Below are 22344 nucleotides of genomic sequence, written 5' to 3' on the forward strand. Positions count from 1 at the left end.
AAAGGTCGCATACGGCTAGTTCATTTCTATCTGACATTCAGTTCGACGACCTCCATTTTAATAAATATAAAACTTGCAAGAGAATGGACATTACTTCGAGACCCGGGTACCCGCGTCCTCGTAGGGTTCCGACCGAGAGCAGCATCGGCGCCCGCCTGCTTCACAGAGCACTGGCGGCCGATCAGTCCCGACACAGGCTTGAACAGGTGGAGAAGCTCGTGAAGAACGAGCTGATGCTCGTGCGCGCGTGCGAGCAGGTGATTCTCCTCAACGATAAGATCCGAGGACTCTCGACGCGCTACCAGGCTGCCAGGGCGGAGAACTTCAAGAGCTTCCGGTACAATATCCGCATCCGGTTGGCGATTGTCGAGGGTATCCGAAACATGTTCTATGAATTCGCGAGGGATCGCGCGGAGGACGTCGCTGACTTGCGCAAGGAGCTTTACGACCAGACGGTGCAGATCGTCACGGCGTCCGACGACGACGAGGATGACGTCACTTCCGACTATCAAGATGTCACTTCCGACGAATCTTACGAAAGCTATGACGACGATGCAAGCGACCTCGAGGACTTCGACGTCGATCGCTCTGCAGGGGAACCGGAAGTGGAAGCTGAGTTGCTGCGCAATGAAGAAAAGAATACAGAAATCTAACTTGTGTGTGCTGTGATTGTTGTAAACAATTAAACTCATTTTGGCCCACTTACTAAAAAAATACATGTATACAGCATTGTAGATGTTATTGTATAGAACCGGTTAGTTAATTGTTAATGTGACATGGAACCAAAGCAAATCGGTGCGATATAACGTTACAGGAACGATAATTGTGTTACATAAATATTAATAATATACAAGTTAAAAGCGAAATATGAATGTTCATTACATTGTATAATTAATTATCCAGTATGTTGAGACCTGCATAGGTGACCATTTCAGAAACATGTTTTGACATATTAAAGTGCTATTTATTAATTAATAATTGTCCGATGTGTGCTTAACATGAGAGAATTCGCATGTCGTGATATTTAATTATCGTAATTGACAGAGTCTGAAGCTGTTTTGCCACAGCTGTTGTCGGCTGGTGGCGTAGGAAGGTTGGATATTTTCTTAATTGTAAGTTTTACATAATGGACTATGTTTTTTTTTAGTAATTTATATGTTTAACTTATTGAAATACAAATGTATTTATCGACGTCGTGTTCTTGTCATTTCTTTATGATGTGAAAATATGAAGTTGTGACAAAAAAATAATCAAACAAGCCAACCTTAAATGCGACAAAACATACACGTCTTCTTTAAATACTATTACAAGAACCCCATCCCCATCCCCCGTATAATTCAAGAAAACGAAATGTTTTACAGTATGCAGATGCATCAGTTGTAGATTAAGAACAAACATATTTACTATCAAGCTGTTAATAAAAACTTACAACGACTGATTTCATATTTATTTTTACATAAAACGTATAAATTTGTCAACAGTGTCTACCAGTTTACTAAGTATTGCATTGTTCCCATCGCGAAATCTTAATAAAGACAACGTGAAACTCTGCCAACTTTGTTGTTTGTATATATCACGTGCGCGTTTGTAAGTGCAAGTTTATCACGCTTCCTGCAAAATAAATGCATTCCGTCTCAAGTGTTTATATATCACAGAACTAAATCAGTATATAACGCAAACCGTATGTTAAATCAAACGTAAACGACCGTCAGTTACTATTATCTAGTGCTTCCATACACGAAACATAGATGCATTAATTTATATAAAAAAAATCACCGTTGTTGTTCCGTCCGGATGTTTTCTCCACCCCCCCCCCATCACCCGCGACCCCCCCCCCCCCTCATCCGCACCCCTCCCCCTCAAGAAAAAGAAAAAAACGATCACATCATTTAAAACTTTCAGTGAAAAAGAACTAAAACATACCGACATGATTCGAAATTTGACTGAGCTTTTATTGACTTTAAAAGTAAATAATTAAGGAATGCTGAGATAGTCCCAAAGTGTTCGTCAAAAGCATGAAATTCAGCTTCCAGCACAGATCTCTCAATAGTTAGTTTGAAGATTTCTTTGTCTAGAAGGGACGTTATAAACGTTGAGAGACAAACACATTTGTAATTGACGATTCAATTGAACATGACATAAATTATAAGTAAGTGTATTTAAAATCATACGTAATGAAATGGCACTTTTACGTGTTTCCGAGTGTTTTTGGTTATATTTAGACGCTAACATCTATGTAAAATTTATTCTGTAAGAACAACCATGTAAATTATGACATGGTGCAATATCTGTCGTTTTAGTATTTTAATTGCGTATGCATGTTTACCACGTGTTCCGAAATGATTAATTACGGTAATTTATGTTTGTAAGCGCCGTGCACTGCTTTACTGCATACGTAATTTATAATCTAAGCATTTCAGCAATGTAATATGCAATGCAAATAACACTGGTTTATGCAGACGTAACTAACGTTACACAATATATAGCGGGGCTGGAATTCACAAAGTTTCCTATGGGAATCTTAAGTTAAGATGCATTCAAGATAAATTCGAAGAGAAATTGCAGCTACAATATTTCCTGCTTACAAAACACATAAATTACTAATTATATTATCATGTTTAGTTATTTAAATAAATTTTTTTATTTAAAAAGGACAAATATGCCCAACACAGCTATTATATGATTTAGTTATTAACAAAATATTTAAAAAAATACAAATGAGCCCAAAATAGCTCGAGACTTACGAATTAAGTTTAGCTCGAGACTTACGCATTAAGTTTAGCTCGAGAGTTACGAATTAAATTTTGCTCGAGACTTACGCATTAAGTTTAGCTCGAGAGTTACGTATTCAGTTTTTGCATTAGAAGCTTTGCTGATTTGGACCCATGCATATAATACCAGTTGTTGGAGAATTTATGGAATACAGTCCAGTCACCATTAGCGGAAACTACCCAATAGCTGTATAAAATAATGGCACATGATAAATATGTTTTATAACCGCTTTCTTATTTACACAGGTATTATGTCATGGTGTCAACCTGTTATCCGAGCTTTAAAAAGATTTCAAGGGTAATAAAAAATAGTTATTCAACAATTTTCTGTACAACTGAACGCTTCAGCGACCGATTCAAGCTGTGCATCCAATTTCGACGACAATGCAATAGTTATACAAACGCAAAAACGTTTAATTGAATATTACCTGTAAGATTCATTAATGCACTAACTAAACTCAATTTGTTTATCAGTGATGTAATTGCATCGCAAAAAATCGCTTTGAAATCAGATGCATGGTTAGTCCATAAGACCGGAGCAACAATTTGTGAAATTTTAGCGGTTTTCTCAACATTGTTTCGAACCGTCTGAGGAAATGCGTTACACTTTATTTTGCTGTTCCACATATTGACAAAGCAGACTGTTGAAAAAAAACACACGAAGTACATATGTAGAACCATAAGTAAGCTCTGTCGGACCGTATTTGGTACAAAAACGAATATGGTACATTTGTACCATATTCGGCCGAATATGGTACAAATGTACCATACTCGGACCGAAGATGGTACAATTTTCGACCGAATATGGTACAAACATTGTACCATATTCGGTTGGAATAAGTTTTTCTATGCTCGCCAAAACGTATTTGGTACATACCAAAAAAACTCATAAAAATGAAAATGGCCTACGTATATGGTACATAAATTATGTATTTCTTAATAAATGAAATAGTCTGCCGATGTGTAAACTTTTTTTCAAACTCAAATACATTGTATTAACCTAATATTGGAAGTGACAAAAGTATCATCATCATCATCATCATCATCATCATCATCATCATCATCATCATCATCATCGTCGTCGTCGTCGTCGTCGTCGTCGTCGTAACTAGCAGTAACAGAAACAGCTAACCTAACCACACTTTACATGGATTTTGCTGGTTGTGTAACTGTTTCGCCGGCTAGCTCAGTCGGTTGCGCGTCAGATTGGCACGCAGGCGGCCTGGGTTCGATTCCCGGGCGGGCCATATACTTTCGTGGAGATCATTAATAGCAATTATCAAATTTTTAAAACTTTTTTTTTCGAAAGTGTATTTTCACCAAAATCCGATTTAAGAGATTTTGAGCTCTTTTAAATGAATATATCTCTCCAAAAATAAGGATGTTTGACTGGCTGCTTTAGACAGGTGTGACTGTATTCCTAAACATTACTTTGTAAAGTTGATTTGTCGTTCCGACGTCATATTGCTGAGAAGCCGACAAAGCTTTGAAGTTTCCGATTTTTTCTTTGATAACGTGCCGCTTTAAAAAGGCGGGAATTTTGCACACGAGTCTTACTCAGAAGTCAGTAACCATATTTGACTTGGCGGTCGGCAAGAAAAGTTGTGATTTTCGACTAGAAAGAATTGAAATCCAAACTTTCTTCAAACTTCAAAAGAATTCTTGACAGTAAGTACTGTACATAATTTTAATTTTCAGTTGTCTTAATATGCATTGATGTTTTAACATGCATTGATTTTTATGTTTTATGCCCCCCCCCCTCAGAGTGCATTTGCAGTTGTCCGTCCGTCTATCCAATTGTCCGTGGCATTCCTTCCGGGTGCGTAACTCCTAAACTGCTAAAATATTTAAGCTACAGTCATTTTTTCGAAAGTGTATTTTCCACCAAAATCAGATCGAGCTCCTGTAATCTGTAGATTTTAACATTTTAAATTTTATGGAGTTTATAGGTCTTTGACCTTCGAACCCTGCCTAGTCGTGACTTCTGGTGAGCGACCTAGGCCCCCAGGGCCCCTTCTTTATATCCCTTCCATCCACGTAGCATTGGTTTCTACAGACCGTTTGTCCGTTGACCGCCATAAGTTTGCCCGCTATTTTTCCCCTGAATTTGAATTCGGTTGGATTTCAATGAAACTTTACATGAAGTACTTGCTACTTTCATTGCGCATATTGCCCGGAAGTTCGGATTGTAAATTTTAGCGGAGCTATCAGACGAGTGATTTTAGCTCAGCTCATGTCGTGAGACATTCGTTTTCGACACGCGGTGTTCAATACAAGCTCTATTAACTAATGAAGTATAAATGTATAATAACTTATTATATTATTTCAGATGAAGGAAGCAATTAGGAGAAAAAGGAAGCAATTAGGGTGCTTGCCCAGGTCGAAGTACGACATTATTGTCAGATGTTTAAACGGATCGTTCGATGTCCCTGTGAAGAAACGGACACCTGAAGAGAATAATTGTTTGGCCATGATTAGAAAACGTAAGGACTTCGAGCTTGGTGACCGGGGTTCTTTATTGTGTGGCGGAAAGCAAGTCCTTGTGAAAGAAGATCTTCCTAGATTTGTTGAGAAGATGTTCATGGAAAACAAAGGATGTGGAGCAAGGGTTATTTACAACAAACTGAAAGTAAATTACACGGGGTTCTCGGAACAAGCTATCCTTGAAATACTGTACAATAGCAAGTATTACCATGAGAAGTATCCGAGATTTACAAACAAGCCAAAGCCAAAGACAATTACAGAAGAGGAACCAGGCAAAAGATGGCAGATTGACATAATTAACATGAAAAATCAAAGTGTTAGCTACAAGGGGTCCACATACAGTTATATTCTACAAGTCGTGGACGTTTATTCTAGGTACGTTATGCCAAAACCCCTGAAAACGAAGAGTTCGCGTGAAGTTGCAAAGGCATTAGAGGACGTGTTGATGGTTAACCTTGCCCCTGACATCATCCAATGTGACAACGGACTGGAATTTAAAGGCCCTAGTATGAAACTTTTGTTGAACAAGTACAACATCAAAATGATCAATAGTAGGCCGTATCATCCTCAATCACAGGGCAAGTGTGAAAGGTCAAACAGTGTTATAAAGGCCAAGATTCTATTTGCAACAAAAAGTAAACGTGGATTTAACTGGGTCGAAGGGCTTCAAGATTTAGCCTATGCCATAAACACAAGTTTCAAACGAGTTCTTGGGGGTCTCACGCCCTTTGAAGCCTACTACGGAAGAAGTCATGTTTTTACCAAAGAACGTCATAGTTCTCGTGAAATAAAGAAAACCATACGGCGAGCAAATAAAAAGGCTTACAGGTCGCTGTTGAAAAACGCAACTTCCCCAAGCAAGTACAAAGTAGGAGAGACAGTATTAATTCGCTATCCCTTTCGAAAATCCAGGGTGCCAACCAAAAGATATGTTATCGAAGGCAAGGTAGAAAAAGTAAAACGAAATGGTGTTTATATCGTGTCATTTCAAGTACCGAACAAACCCGAACTTGGATTCGTCAGCAAATCGGTTGGGGTCGAAAACATGACTAGCCTAACTGTTGCGTTAGAGAAACAACGAAAAATTAAAAAACATTCATTAAAACAGAACCGCTCAGAGAAACAAAATCACAGAACTAAGTACTATCATGTTTTAACACACCATGAAAATCTGCAGTTGTTGGATGGGGTGAATATTGCCATGGACCCAAATCCGGATGGAAATTGTCAATTTGCTGCTATATCGCATCAACTTGGTAAAATTGGTATATACAAAGACGTAGATGCTTTACGTAAGGAAGCAGTCCATCACATTGTAGAAAACAGATATTTCTATGAAACTTTTGTCTATGATGAAACATTTGATGAATACGTTAAGAATATGTCTAAGAATGGGACATACGGCGACAACCTCACGCTCATTGCACTTATGAGAGAATATAATTTGCAGTGCCTGGTAGTTTCTACCCGAGGACTAGAACACTCATCAATTGTGTCAGCAGATGGAAAGTTCGATGGTGATGTTGGAACAATTGCATTGGGGTATTTCCCAGAAGGATTTGGCATGCATTACGTTAGTATCCGTATCAATCAACGCGTGTACAAGGACATAATATCACGCTTAGAACAGTCGTATGACAACGGTGACTCTGGCGACAGCGCTGCGTCTGGCGACAACGCTGCGTCAGGCGACAACGCTGCGTCTGGCGACAACGGTGACTCTGGCGACAACGGTGACTCCGGCGACACCGCTGCGTCTGGCGACAACACTGCATCTGGCGACAACGCTGCGTCTGGCGACAACGGTGACTCTTGCGACAACGGTGACTCCGGCGACAACGGTGACTCCAGCGACAACGGTGACTCCGGCGACAACGGTGACTCCGGCGACAACGCTGCGTCTGGCGACAACGGTGACTCCGGCGACAACGCTGCGTCTGGCGACAACACTGCATCTGGCGACAACGCTGCGTCTGGCGACAACGGTGACTCTTGCGACAACGGTGACTCCGGCGACAACGGTGACTCCAGCGACAACGGTGACTCCGGCGACAACGGTGACTCCGGCGACAACGCTGCGTCTGGCGACAACGGTGACTCCGGCGACAACGGTGACTCTGGCGACAACGGTGACTCTTGCGACAACGGTGAGTCCGGCGACAACGGTGACTCCAGCGACAACGGTGACTCCGGCGACAACGGTGACTCCGGCGACAACGCTGCGTCTGGCGACAACGGTGACTCCGGCGACAACGCTGCGTCTGGCGACAACACTGCATCTGGCGACAACGCTGCGTCTGGCGACAACGGTGACTCTTGCGACAACGGTGACTCCGGCGACAACGGTGACTCCAGCGACAACGGTGACTCCGGCGACAACGGTGACTCCGGCGACAACGCTGCGTCTGGCGACAACGGTGACTCCGGCGACAACGGTGACTCTGGCGACAACGGTGACGTCTCTGTGTGTTCAGCCCTGAAAGAGCTTCAAGATATGATAAACAATAGGAGGGCACAGAAGCGAACGACTTTTCCATTTCTGATTTTACCACTTCACATTCAAGTTGAAATTTTTAAGTTCTGCATACAATCAAACCCGTCAATCCAGTTTGTGTTGGCGAAGGTCGGCAAACCCTTTAGAGATTTAATAAGGTCAATGAGTTTGCAAACACCTAGAATTTACATTCGGCCGGATATTGGACTAGATACTAGTAACAGAAATCCTGTTAGCGTTCGTTTCCTATTAACAAGAGCGGGCAGAAACAGCGGTCTTATTTCGGCAATAAAAGAAATCATCAAGGGGCCAAAATGGGCAAACGCATGGCTGCGTTTGCGTGTTAGTGGAATCGGTTGGTATGATATCATAGATGTCATGTACAGACATTACAGGTGAAATATACATGTATATCGGTGTTTGGAAACCTGTTATGTTATTTTTGTGATTGATGATTATGTTCTTCTACCGGAAATTTGTTGTCATTTGCTCATTTACTGGTAACTTTTTACGAAGCACATTTGGGATATTTTGGCTGCTACTAAAATGAATGTATATATGTATATTATGTCTTGTCAAAATGCTACAGTTGGATTAAAATTTAAATGCTGTTCTATGTTCTTCAATATTACTTTGAAAAATCCTGTCAGTATACCAATAAATGAAAAAAGTACAAGTTTGTTGAATCTCTTGAATGAAACAAATTATAAAATACAAAATGTAAAATGAATATGTGATGATGATGATGACAAAACATTTGTGATGATGATGATGGTAAAAAAATTGTGATGATGATGGTGGTGGTGATGATGATGACAGTGGTTATGATGATTGGGGTTTGATGATTGTGGTGATGATGATGATGATGATGATAATGATGATGATGATGATGATGATAACAAACGTTTTGGGATGATGATGACAGCGATGTTTATCGGACGATGATGATGGTTATAATGATGATGATAAGTTTTTAGATGATGATGACGGCGATGTTTATCGGCCGACGATGATGATAATGATGATGATGATGATAACAAAATATTTGTGATGATGATGATGGCGATGTTTATTGGCCGATGATGATGATGATATTCTCATCGTCGTCATCATCATCACAACATCCTCATTATCGACCGAAAACATCGCTGTCATTATCATCACAAAAAAAACTTTTGTGATCACCATTACGATCATGATAATGGATATGATGATGTTGGTTTTGATGGTGATGATGATGGTGGTGTTGGTAAAGATAACAACGATGATGATCATTGGGGTGTTGATAATTGATGTGATGATGATGATGATGATGATGATGATGATGATGATGATGATGATGATGATGATGATGATGATGATGATGAGATAACGATGATGATGATGATGATGATTACGATGATGAGTGTGTATCATATTCGGAACGAATGTGGTACATTTTTCATCCGAATATGGTACAAGTTTGTACCATATTCGGTCAGGCATTTTACCCCAAAACTGCAGATACGTATATGGTACAATTAGACAGTTGTACCATATTCGGCCGAATATGGTACAAACTTGTACATATTCGTTTTTGTACCAAATACGGTCCGACAAAGCTCAGGTGATAAAATTAAAATAGTCATACTATTGGGTCATTGTTATTGCAGTTCATTATATATGAGAGTTTACTTTCCAACATATGAGATGCAGTATATATCACTAGATCAAAATACGTGTATACAGTGTTCATGGATGTCTATATTTTATATTATTATATATCCAATAAATTCATCCAATTGGCATTCTTCATATGAACCACGAGACCGTCCAATATATTCCGGTATTGGGTCCAAAAAGTCTGTATTTTTTCCATATTGGACAGTTGAGTACAAGTGCACTAAGCAATTGTTTTATAACGATAAAAGCCGTTACCGAGAAAAAAGTATCCGAATGTACAATAATCGATTCACCCAGGCGCTTGTCTTGAAAAACAAAAACAAAACAAAAACAAAAACTTGAAAATAGCACATATGCAATCAAAGCATTTCAAAATCAAAATTATAATGAAGATGACACAAAGAGCTGAAGAAAGGGATATATAATAAAAAGCTTATTAGACGTTTAAACTGTACAATACGTGATATATTTGGACTCGCACACAGTTTGAAGTCATATTGGACTCGCCTAACGGCTCGTCCAATATGACGTCAAACTGTGTGCTCGTCCAAATATATCTTCGTTTTGTACAGTGAAACGTCTAATAACCTATAATTATTGTTAAAGGGACCGTCAACCACAAACGACGAAAAAATAAAAGTTCTAAAATACCGTATTTTTTACAATTATTAGTTTATATTGATTAAAATATCACGACTAGTATATTACATTACTTGAAACAGTTGTTACGTTTTCATATTTTTAGTATATTCGGTAATACAATTTTACTATGTACAGGTACCAGGTAACTACCAGTTAACTATAAATAACGCAAGTACATTGATCATCATCGTCACGTGGTAAACCCAGGAATGCAAATTGTGCATGCGTAGTGAATTGTATATATTTTATGCAGTCCGCACGGGCTAATTTGGGACGACACTCTCCGCTTTTATGACATTTTTCGTTTAAATGAAGTCTCTTCTTAGCAAAAATCCAATTTAGGCGGAAAGTGTCGTCCCTGATTAGCCTATGCGGACTGCACAGGCTAATCTGGTACGACACTTTACGCACATGCATTATGCCCAGTTTTCTCAGAACGCGACTCATATATAGTATTCGTTATATGTCAACTCTAAAATGTTTTGTGAAACCAATATCAATAATCAAGTGTGATATCACTTTGTTTTCACAAATGGACATTGCAAGAAAAGGTGTTAACACGGCCTCTGACCATGGCGTACAAACAGGAGGTCACGCGTTTCCTTAATGGAGAAGAAGTTTCGTTATTGGGGAAACTGGTTGTTAGATTTAAGCCACTGTCTCAAAACATTGCCACGCTAAGTTAATAAAATGTGAGTGCATGTGTTGTTGTTCGTTTGAATGCTTTTTTTTCAAGAAAGATGTATATGTTTGTAATCAAATAACTCAAATAACTTTGATTTAGAAATAAATCGTACGAAATATAGATAGGATTCAATTCTTTGTGACGAGACTATACATCATTTTACGTGGAAAAGGTCGTCGTGACTTGCAGATAAGGCTTTACCACGTTGTTGGTGTTTTCACTAACCACACCGACCTTTTTCGTGCAGACCCTAAATTTGTCATTGCTTGGATCACTTTTTTCGTAGGTCCCGATAACGTGCGAAGCGTAGCACACAAATTAAGATTTCTCATTCAATTGAACGAATATTTATCAGTCCATGCAAAAAAAGAGAAAAATTAGCGACCTTCAAAAACTGATATTACTAAATGTTGTCTATATTTCCTACTTTCCTACTTATTTCCGTAGATATCTTTGCTGCAGGTTCATGACATTTTAAAGAGAATTGTTCGACGATGAAAACGGGTAAAATTATATATAACTATTGTCCATGCTTTTAATTAATTAATACAATATAACTATATTTGTTTATTTAATATTGAATGAAATGCTGTCATTCTTAACGGATTTCACTGCATTGACCTCTACGATAAATACAACCGCCAAATAATTGTAAAAAAAAATTAGCATTTGCACTTAAGTAAATGTGTTTGTGAAATTTAACAGGTGAAATAAGAAAATTACTATAAATTTTCTATTATGTTAACGTTCTGCGTGTTATTGTAACTATGCATATATTTATATACATTATTTGTAAAGTGTTAATAACGTTTAATACCATGATCACGTTAATTATATTGTTTTAGTGTTACTGATGCCACACGTCCAGAATTAAAAATGTTATTGTTCTTGTTTTTTTATTTGTATTTAGAGTTGAAAAAAAATACCAACGTAGTATAGATATTCGCAGATGTTCGCTCATTTGAGTGATTTGCAGGACTTGAAATAATCCATGAGTAAAATAATGTATAATCTATTTTATTTGACGAATAAAGTTCATCACATTTGGTATGTCAATCGTTGAAACCATGCAGATAGCGAATATAGTAAAATAATTTAGGTTTGAACTAGTTTTTACCGATACACTATCTTAAAAAGGTAAACGTTCAACAAAAACAATTGCTTAAATCGCTCCTAATAAACCTGTGCGAACACCATCGATTGAACTTTTTAAAACGTGACGTTGAACGCCATTTAATGACAAAAGTTAACTACCACACTACCACACATATACATGAGAACGATTGAAATTTGACGCCATCACGTATAAATGAACAGTTAACCTCTTCAAACAACGAATCATACACTTTATGGCTATAACACAAAGATCTAATTTCACCATAAAATCCACGTACACTTTTACACAAATGTATATAAACATGTCACTGCACAATCGTATGACACAATTAGATTAACCTTTGAAAATACAGAATAAATCGCCACTTCTATTATTCAAACGTGCATATAAAACGTAGTTTCTTGAGCATCCAAAATAAATGTGGCCATACTTATATACCCATACTTACAACATGACCTACGCTCCAGGAGTGAAATAACGTAATGCTCAATTTTGTTTATTACATAGAGAATAATAGGTTAGTGTTGATTATAGATCAGGTTTATCATGCGAGGCTTAAAAAACAAAAAGCACGAGCCTTGGCGAGTGCTTTTTCGTTTTCGTACCGAGCAATAATATATAATAAATAATATATATATTTGTAATTGCTTTTTTATGGTTCTATTGAAGAATGTTTTTTTTAATCTTTTCCAAACCGAGATACTTCTCCGTATAGACTCTATGGCAATTTGAAACAATGTTTATTTATCAATTCAATAAAAAAAAATTATGCTTTTCGGTGGTTTATAGAGAGATATCAGTGAAATGACGTCATTAATCCAGCAAAATTATCCAGTTAAACTCATTTACAATGTAAATAAACGGTCAAAAAAGCATAAAATAAAAAGAAAAGTTGTTGGATTCGATGGAATATCGATTTTATTTCACTCGTGATCATAGAAAAAATATATTTTTTGGCTTTGCCACTCGGGGAAATATTGTTTTCTATGATCACTCGTGAAATAAATTCGATATTCCACCGAATCCAACAAATATCCTCTATATCTTTTGCAATTTAATATGTATTCATGAGTATGCATATTTATTTCTTGCTGTCTGTCGATGCTTCATATGTGACTTCAACATATTACCCTTACAACAATTATGATGAAGAAGATAATTATTATTGTTATGATAATGTACCTATCTTTATTCTTGAGATAATTAAAATAATTATAATAATTATAATTATAATTTTATTTTTTTATATATATTTATTTATTATTATTTTTATTATTATTATTATTATTATTATTATTATTATTATTATAATGGTTGTTGTTGTTGTTGTTATTATTATTGCTGTTTTTGTAGTTGGAGTTGTGTTATTAATAGTATCATTATTATTATTATTTGTAGTAGTAGTAGTAGCATACGTAGTATTAGTATTAGTATAAGTATGGGTATAAGTATAAGTTATAAATATTAGCATTAGTTTTAGAATTAGTATTAGTATAATGATTGTTGCACGTGCCGAACGATGTGTTTAATTTAATTGACTCAAAATCTATACTATCGTGTGCACATATATATGGAAATTTTAAACCAATATGAATTCCCAACAAACGAAAAATTAAATCTTTTTGATAAATTAGTAACCCCCGTTCTTCACTATTCTGCTGAAATCTGGGGACAAGATTCAGGAAAAGAATTAGAACTAATTAATACAAATTTTTGAGAAAAATTCTATGTGTCAACAAATCAACAAATCTATTAGTACTGTATGGCGAATTAGGACGATACCCCTTATCTGTGATGCGTAAATTACACATATTTAAATATTGGTTTAAAATAATGCCATGTACAAATGATAGTCGCATAAAAATAATATATGAATCACTATTCAAAGACGCAGAACAAAACATAACATACAACAAAAGAAATTGGGCTTATCAAATCAAATCAACACTCGAGCAGCTAGGTTTAACTTGTGTATGGACTGAACAAGAAACCCTGACAGAAAAATCTGAACAAACCTACATATACAATCTTATAATACAGCGATTATTCGAGCATTACAAGCAATACTGGTACAGTGAGATCAATAATTGATCAAGGCTAAATACATATTGCCGCATCAAGGACACGTTTAATACAGAACAATATCTGGATATCATCGCAACAAAAAAAAAATAGCACTTACTCAATTACGCCTATCATCACATAGATTAGAAATAGAACGAGGTCGATACCACAATATTCCTCGGGATAACAGGAAATGTAGATTTTGTAATCTTAATGTCGTAGAAAGTGAATACTATTTCTTATTAATATGTCCAACATACAAAGATATTTGAAAAACTTATTTAAAGGCATATTATCAAAGATGGCCAACATTAAATAAGTTTGATTTATTAATGAAGACACAAAATAAAAAAGAAATCATTAATCTTTCAAAATACATATATAATGCGAGTTGTTTACGGAACAGTTTAGAAACAAATTAATGTATCTATGTCTTCTATCTTTTCCCATAATTTGATGAGTAATAATCAATATGAATGTTAAAATGAAACTAATTATGTAGAACAATGTACTCTTTGTCTCATTATTTTATTAACAACTTTCATTATCGATGTTAGAAGAACATATCCTATGTTATGAATCAGTTAAATATTTGTTAACTTCCTCCATTACATAATTTTTATAATCATTACCTAATTTCATAATAATTATCATCCATGTCATTACACTTGTGTATTATGTATAATTGTATAATGCATTTGGCTAAAAAGCAATTGTATGCTTAAGAGCTGATAAATGTTGTTGTTGTTGTTGTTGAAATGATGACCCACGTAAATAAACTGGCAAATGTTTCTATTTATAAACATAAAGAATAAATAATACTAATAATACTACTTTCTTTTTACATTTAAAACAACAACAACAACATTTATTCAGCAATTAAGCTTAAAATAAAACTTCTAGCCTACAATGGTGAATATAAAAATATTTACACCTGTTTTATCAAAATCATAGTTAATATTTCTACCATTTAAAAATGCTACATAAAGTTTTCATTGTATTAATAGTTGATATGTCAATTTAAAGTCATGACATTACATTTAAATATTGCAAATCCGACAAAACAATTACATATGCTATGATTATTAATTATAATAATAATAATAATTATTATTATTATAAACAAATTACAATAATTAAGTTAATTAACAGTTTCAGTTATTTTACAATCTCAATTGCATACTGACCATTACATCTCATAAGATATTTTTAAAAGAAAATTGATAAATACACATCAAGTAAAATGTTCATAAAACGTAAAATTTACACAAAATAGTTACACACTTACTTCAGTATCCTTATGAAGCAAACATTCGAGCAAAATTAACATATATTTGAATAATATTTGAACATTTAAGAGTTTGTGCAATTTGTTTTAATATTCATGTTTAAAAAGGGCAAATTAATATTTAGTTTCAAAAGTAAAGTGTTCAATACGATTCACGGTAATATATATATGAACCTTTGTAATGGAATATTCATGCTTTATAGTGCGAAATAAAATCTTTTAGCACAAGTCGTAATAACTTGATTTCCACTAAACCGACCGACTCCACTGTTTGACTGCCGACTGTTAGATTTCTGTTTGGTATTTCGTGTTGAGATTTTTATTATTTTCCACATTTGATCATATTAAAAAACATATTTCGCACATATCATGCATGAATGTCGACAGAGATATTTGAGATTTTTGTTATTGAGCGTGTTTAAAGTAAGAACAAAAACTTCCATATGTAAAAAAATATTTAAAAATTAAGAAGACTATCAACATACCCTTTGTCTGGGGTTAAGACAAGGCTTATTTGTTAAGCCTTGTTCTGAGAAAACTGGGCTTAATGCATGTGCGTAAAGTGTCGTCCCAGATTAGCTTGTGCAGTCCGCGCAGGCTAATCAGGGACGACACTTTCCGCCTAAACTTGATTTTCGGTCCGGAAGGGACTTCCTTGAAACTAAAAATACATTAAAAGCGGAAAGTGTCGTCCCTGATTAGCCTGTGCGGACTGCACAGGATAATCTGGATCGACTCTTTATGCACATGCATTAAGCCCAGTTTTATCAGAACGCGATTCAAATTAATTTTGTTTGGCCTTAATGTGCGTCAAGTATGTCAAGTATGTCATATATGATGGCACGAAACGATTATTGGGTACTTACATTGCAGTAGGTTATTTAACTATTTTGTCAAATGGTATCCAATGAAATGTTTGAAACAGTTCGATAAATTGTGTTCATACAGGTCTATGAAGAACGATTATAAGATTTATTTGGTTTTCATTAAATATTACAATAATCAATGATTGGTAAAGTATATGCTTCATAACACATATCCTACAGTTTATCACTAGAAAAAAATATATGATGTATTTTAATCATTTTATTTTACTGTTGAGCAGTTTACAGAGGTGGTCTCCTTAAACATAATAAATGAAACATGAAATTCGATTGTTTGTATGTTTTTTTCTATGTCATTTCTATAAGGATTTATATAAAATGGACTTATTTAATGGCGAGACCAAATTTAAGTACCTTTTGATTTTCTAGATTTAGTGACAATTAACTATTTAAACACCATTTGTTGATACGCGTCATCTCTTCAGACTAATGTTCATTTTGCATTTGAAACGCATCAAGTTCGTATTAGTTATCTTCAGATCGTAAGCATTCAATGATATACTAGATGATTCCAGTGCAGGACCATTCTTTTAAATAAAACAGATTCGCAAGGCCACAGTATTGATCTCTGTGGAACACCGGATTTATATGCAACAACTCCTGATGTTATGGTTCCAATTGTAATAACATGTTTTCGGTCAGTTAGATAACACTTGTTAAATTTAATTGAATGCTGCGAAATTTAAAAACTCTGAATACAATTTGATGGTCTGTAGGACCAAAGGACTTTCGTTAGCCTAAAAACACCGTACCAACTTATTTTCCAGAATCGATTGCCTAAAGCTAAGTGCATATAATTTAAATAAGAACTGTATCGCATAAGAAATGTGTTTTAGCCAGAATATGAATGATTATTTATGTTTATTTGTTCAAGATATGAATGGAGTTGAGAACGATACTCAGTCGTTTTGTATTTGTAATAATAGTTGATTTGTAGGTCGTATATTCGTTTACTGTAAGACTCGTCGGGTGTATAATCGTTTATAATGTCTGAATAATAGTTACATGAATGAAATGTCCGTGTGCATTGAACGAATCTTAAGTCGCTAATTACATGTACTTTTTCTACACGAATATATTAATTAATACAATCAATTTATTACAGGCACCAAATTAAGTACTGTCATATAAGTGTATGAGTCAACATACACAAAAACGAGAGATTGAGAAAAAAGGAAATTAACATAACGGGCGCAAGTCAAGCCTATGTCTCGCATAATTATTTGTCCATACATGCACGATAATTACATTTTCCTCATTTGTTATTTATGGTCTGCTGCGCCCATATAAAAATCGGTGTAAAATGTCTCTCGTCGATTTTCCCAAGAGCGAAAATGCTCTCGACAAAAAATATGAAAGCTAAAAATGGATCGCTAAATTATTCTGATCACGTGACCACCTACTTTGCCGGCGATATTATTCTGGCAACGGACTATTTTATATTCTGCATCGCGAGAGTGAAGAGCCGAAGTGACAAATGCTATCTACCTTATTATTGGACTTAAAGCGCGCCTCATCCGATTGTAAGTACACGTATCGAAGTGTTAAAATGTACTTGTCAATCTACGACATGTATCGTGCATGTTGTTGGTCGACTTTTAATGAATAACGCATTTATATGTTACATTTTGTGGCTTCAATCCGATTTCAAAATGGCTGCATTCGCTCAACCGCTTCGCCACAAAATCTAGTCCGTGAATTGACTTAATTCATAACTTCGATAATTTAGCATCAAATTCTTTAAAATTTCAAACTTCGTTCAATTTAGCTCCTTAGAGCATATTGGTGTATTTCTTGATATGAATTTATGAAGGGTTTCGTTGTAATTTGTGATTAAAATCTGATTGAGTAGCACACTTAGCTCCGCCCACCTTGGACTGCTAGTGCGATAGAGCGATAATTTATCGTCTGTCACTCCGCATGTGTGGTTTCAATTTCAACTTTGCAGCCCTAGTACACAGCTGGGTCGGTGTGCAGATGTGCAGACGCTCACACAACAGCATAGGAACGTGTAATTTGCGAACTGAGTCGAGTCAATGCGCGAGATACGAGAGATAAAACGAGTTCGAAATATTGAGATTCATGTCGCTTGCTTGCGTTGTGAAGTAGGTCTAGGTATTTGGCAAATATGTATGATACAGCAGGCTTTTGTGCAATTGATTTTATCGTTTGGTGAAGAACGTTACAGAAAATTGCAATTTACAACAACGATTAAGTCCTGAAAAGGGACTTTGTGTACTAATAACTTTGTGAGGGGCTTTTGCTGGAGAGAAATCTGAAACAATTCTAAGGCGACATTTAATTATTAAGATCGAGAAATGCACTGCCGCTAAACGAATTTCAGTTTATTATCACGAAAACGCGGTTAAAAAAATAGTTGTACTCTGCAACTGATTGTTATAAATCAGTCGAAATATTGTCCCGTTGCCACTTGCAGTTTTCATATAAATACATGCTTCGTATGATTATTTCTTATAATTGTGTCACTTTAAAAAGGTTTATATTTGAACAAGTGTACAAGTACATGGCAATATAAACAACATTGAGAGATGATTTTAATTATATGTATAACGACAACATTAGTTCTAAACCATTTTGCATCAAGCAATAGTCACAACGATTAAAAACATTCTAGATGATTTTTACACCCCTATCACGTCTAGGTTTTCCCTCATGTACATGGCTTTTTACGATAACGAAATGATGGCAAAATTATACGTTTGAAGACCAGCTGCCTCTTCTTTACAACTTCGATGGGACGAACCGTCTTCGCAAATTTCATTATCTTTAATTTATCTGGTTGGTGTTGGAAATTAGATTACACATGTTTGCCATGGGGTTCGACCAGGGGACGAGGATGGGATTGTAATTCATGTGTGCAAAATAAGTGTGAGCTATTTTGAAAGGCAAAGGTCTCGTGTTACAATTATTTCATAGTATTCTCTATTAAATGTTGAAAGTTTGTAATACAAAACTGTAGCTAACAATATGCATGGACTCGAAGCTAAATGTTAAATCATCATACAAATTCATGTTCTTTCAAAGCTATCAGTTTGTAATAAATTATTTATGGATTCTCCACGTTTACTTGTGTACTTAAACTTCTTAACAACGATTCTCTCGGGTGAAATTGCTATAATCATATTGCAATCAAAATAATAACGTAAATGACGCTCACTTTTCTGTTAGAAATGTAAACGATGGCTATGCACTAAAAGTCACGGCGTCGAAACCAATTAACTTCGGTAAACAGAATAGGGACATAGATTTTATTGTCATTTATTGACAGTATACGTTGTAAATTATTTGCCCTTCCGTACTTTTCAAAGTGAAAGATCAGTTTGTTTTTCTACAATATTTTCGCACATTTAATGGCTACATGTCGAGCACGGGATTTTAATAGTGCACTGTTAAGCGAAATAGATTTGCTTATTTTACCGTGTGAAAATGTATGGTGGTGATTTGATGTAAATAACATTGTAATCGTTTAGTTTAGGTGGGTTTCCGGTTTCCGGTGTAAACATAATTAAACAAAATGTAAAACTTTTAATAAACATATGCAATTAGTGTGATTTGAAGAGTGAAAAGTGTGGAATAAGTGAATATGAAGGACTAAACTTCAATATAAATGTACGTATAAAAAAAATGTGAAACAAAATAAGTATTTTGACAAACTGCTAAGTTTTCATTGCTAAATACGCCGGGTGGGGTATTTTTTTGCTCCAAGTGACGGTAGTTTGAGCGGTTTTTAGCGGCTTTACAGTACCGTTAACCCGTCACGCTCTACGCAGCAAATCAATCGTCACGCTTGAAGCAGTAATATTAATTGAGAAGCCCAATTTAACAGTGCGATGGAAGTTGTACAAGCCGCGACATTTACCGTTTTTCTATAAGCCTCAACTTCAAGCCTTACAATAAGTACAATTCAGATTGTATAAGTACAATCATACAACTCAGAGTAAAATGAATACCGGTAAGCGGGCACTTTCGTCGACAGCGAGTGAAACCTCTATAAACACTAGCTTGCTAGAGACGTCAGTGTTTGAAAAAGGCGAAACAACAACAAAAACAACAAAATGTAGCAATCAAACTAAGAATACAAAGAATACAACGAAACCAGACCCCAAAAAACAGAAAACAATGACGACATTCGTCACAAGTGCGCAAAACGTAAATCACGAAACATGTGGAATAACAATTGAACAACGCCTTGACGAAATAAGCGATAAATTATCTCATGTCCTTACAAAAGAAGACTCAACATTCATAAAAGAAATCATTAAAGAAACCGTGGAACAGTTAAAGGAAAAACTCCTAGGCAATGTCATTCGCCGCATAGAAATACTTGAAAGTGACGCTTTTGAGCAAAAACGAGAAATTGAACGTCTCAAAATGGACTGTGACACGAAAAGCAAAATAATTGAGGATCTAAAATTACAAAATGCGGCATTAGAAAATAAGAAGGGCAGTGAGTCTTTAAACCACGAGGAGTTTGAGAACAACTCCGAACAGTATAGCCGTCGAAACAACCTAAGAATGACCGGTGTTCCAGATGACCAGGACCGTCAATCCTCGATGTCGGTGACAAACCAAATAATCAACCTTGTGCATACGCATCTGGGCATCTCCATGGTGCCTAATGATATAGACATCGCCCACAGGCTCGGAAAATTTAAACCGAACACAAATAGGCCTGTAATTGTGAAATTTGTACGGCGACAAACTAAAATTGACATTCTACAAAAAGCGAAACTATTTAAGGGATTAGGCATCTATGTGAACGAAGACCTTACCAAACTGAACGCAGAGGTGCTGGCGTCCGTGCGCCTGAAACAACCTAGCAGTGTCGAAAGGTCGTGGTCCTTTGAAGGAAAAATATTTGCGCTATTCAAGGGAAATCAGCAAGGTACTCAAATAAAACATTCCGAGTTTAAAACCTGGCTAGAAAAACCGTGGCCGAAGAAATCCTATTCCGAGTCTGTCACCAGTGCAAGAAACAAAGTAGCATCTCACTAGTCACACATAGTAATTACTGCGTTATCGTATGTAGCAAGGACCTATGCAAACTATGTGTGTATCGGTCATCGTATGAAATGTGGTCCCATGCTGCATGACTATCAAAAGTATCCATCCTAATTACTACTTCCAAAATAAATATATATTTTATCTGAAATAATACACATTGAACGACACAGAAAAAGTAAGTTAGTAAGTTATTACTAATTAATTGCGTGTAAAAATTAACAGATATATTTGCAAATAATATATCAGTTACAATAATGTACAAAAAATCATAATATACAATAATATACAATAACGTTAAATATTGTAAAATAAACATTAAATAAATGGAGTATGCTCCCACGATGTCTTTCAGAAATTAATACTAATCTATCGGGTAAAACTTAGCATGTAATTTAAATAATATACAATAATGTTTAAATATAATATCGATACATAACATACTGTGGCTTTCATTTCAAGTATAGCTACCTATCATGCTATGCACGTGCTTAAGAGCTTTCCTCTGCTAACACAGTTACGCCCCTTTCTAATAAAAATATCATGTATACATGCAAATAAAGTTTCACTTAAAGGCCTTAATATTTAACGTTTATGACATCTTTGTTGGCAAAATACTATTCACTTACAGAGGTTTGTTTTATCTTGATGTTGACTTATGTTTTTATCTTCGTCATACCAGGCTCTGAGCTTGTTGTTTTTTTTAATTCGGATCAATGGGAATATTACCTGTCTATTTTACTTTTCTCTTGACGTCTTGTCAAAACAAAACTTAACCTCAGTCATTTAAATAATAATTATAGTATAGAAATAATATTATAGTTAAAGATGCTGAACTAACATGAACTGATTATCCATATTACTCTTGATATTCCTGTTAACTAATTTAAAATAAAAAGTGAGTTTTATGTTAAGAATGTTCAAATAATTCCCAAAATATGTTCATAGTTGTAGATTATATTGTCACAGAAAATTAAACAAAATAATGTATAAAATAAACTTGATATGTGTTTTTATAAATTGCCTGTTTTTTTTTACATAGCATACTGAGTGTTCTTGACAACATTTTGATATCCTAATATTGTCCTTTATGTATATGATGTTGTTTTTTGTGTTCTTACTCTCTGTATGTATATATGCTTGTGTTCAAGTTGTTTGTATATAATAAACCTGATTTGTGTTTTTATAAATTTCCTGTTTTGACATATCATGCCGAATGTTCTTGACAACA

General features: G+C 35.4%; 1 protein-coding gene across 1 annotated transcript in view; it reads left to right on the top strand.

The window, feature by feature from the left end:
• Positions 1-17520: 17520 nt before the first annotated feature.
• LOC127855236 (polycomb complex protein BMI-1-like) overlaps positions 17521-22344 on the top strand; it is a 61395-nt gene continuing 56571 nt past the window's right edge. The window contains exon 1 of the transcript XR_008037418.1: positions 17521-17614. The gene's annotated coding sequence lies outside the window, so the exon portion shown is untranslated. The remainder of the gene's footprint in view (positions 17615-22344) is intronic.

The sequence above is a fragment of the Dreissena polymorpha genome, chromosome 13, assembly GCF_020536995.1.
Source record: "Dreissena polymorpha isolate Duluth1 chromosome 13, UMN_Dpol_1.0, whole genome shotgun sequence".
NCBI lineage: Eukaryota > Metazoa > Mollusca > Bivalvia > Myida > Dreissenidae > Dreissena > Dreissena polymorpha.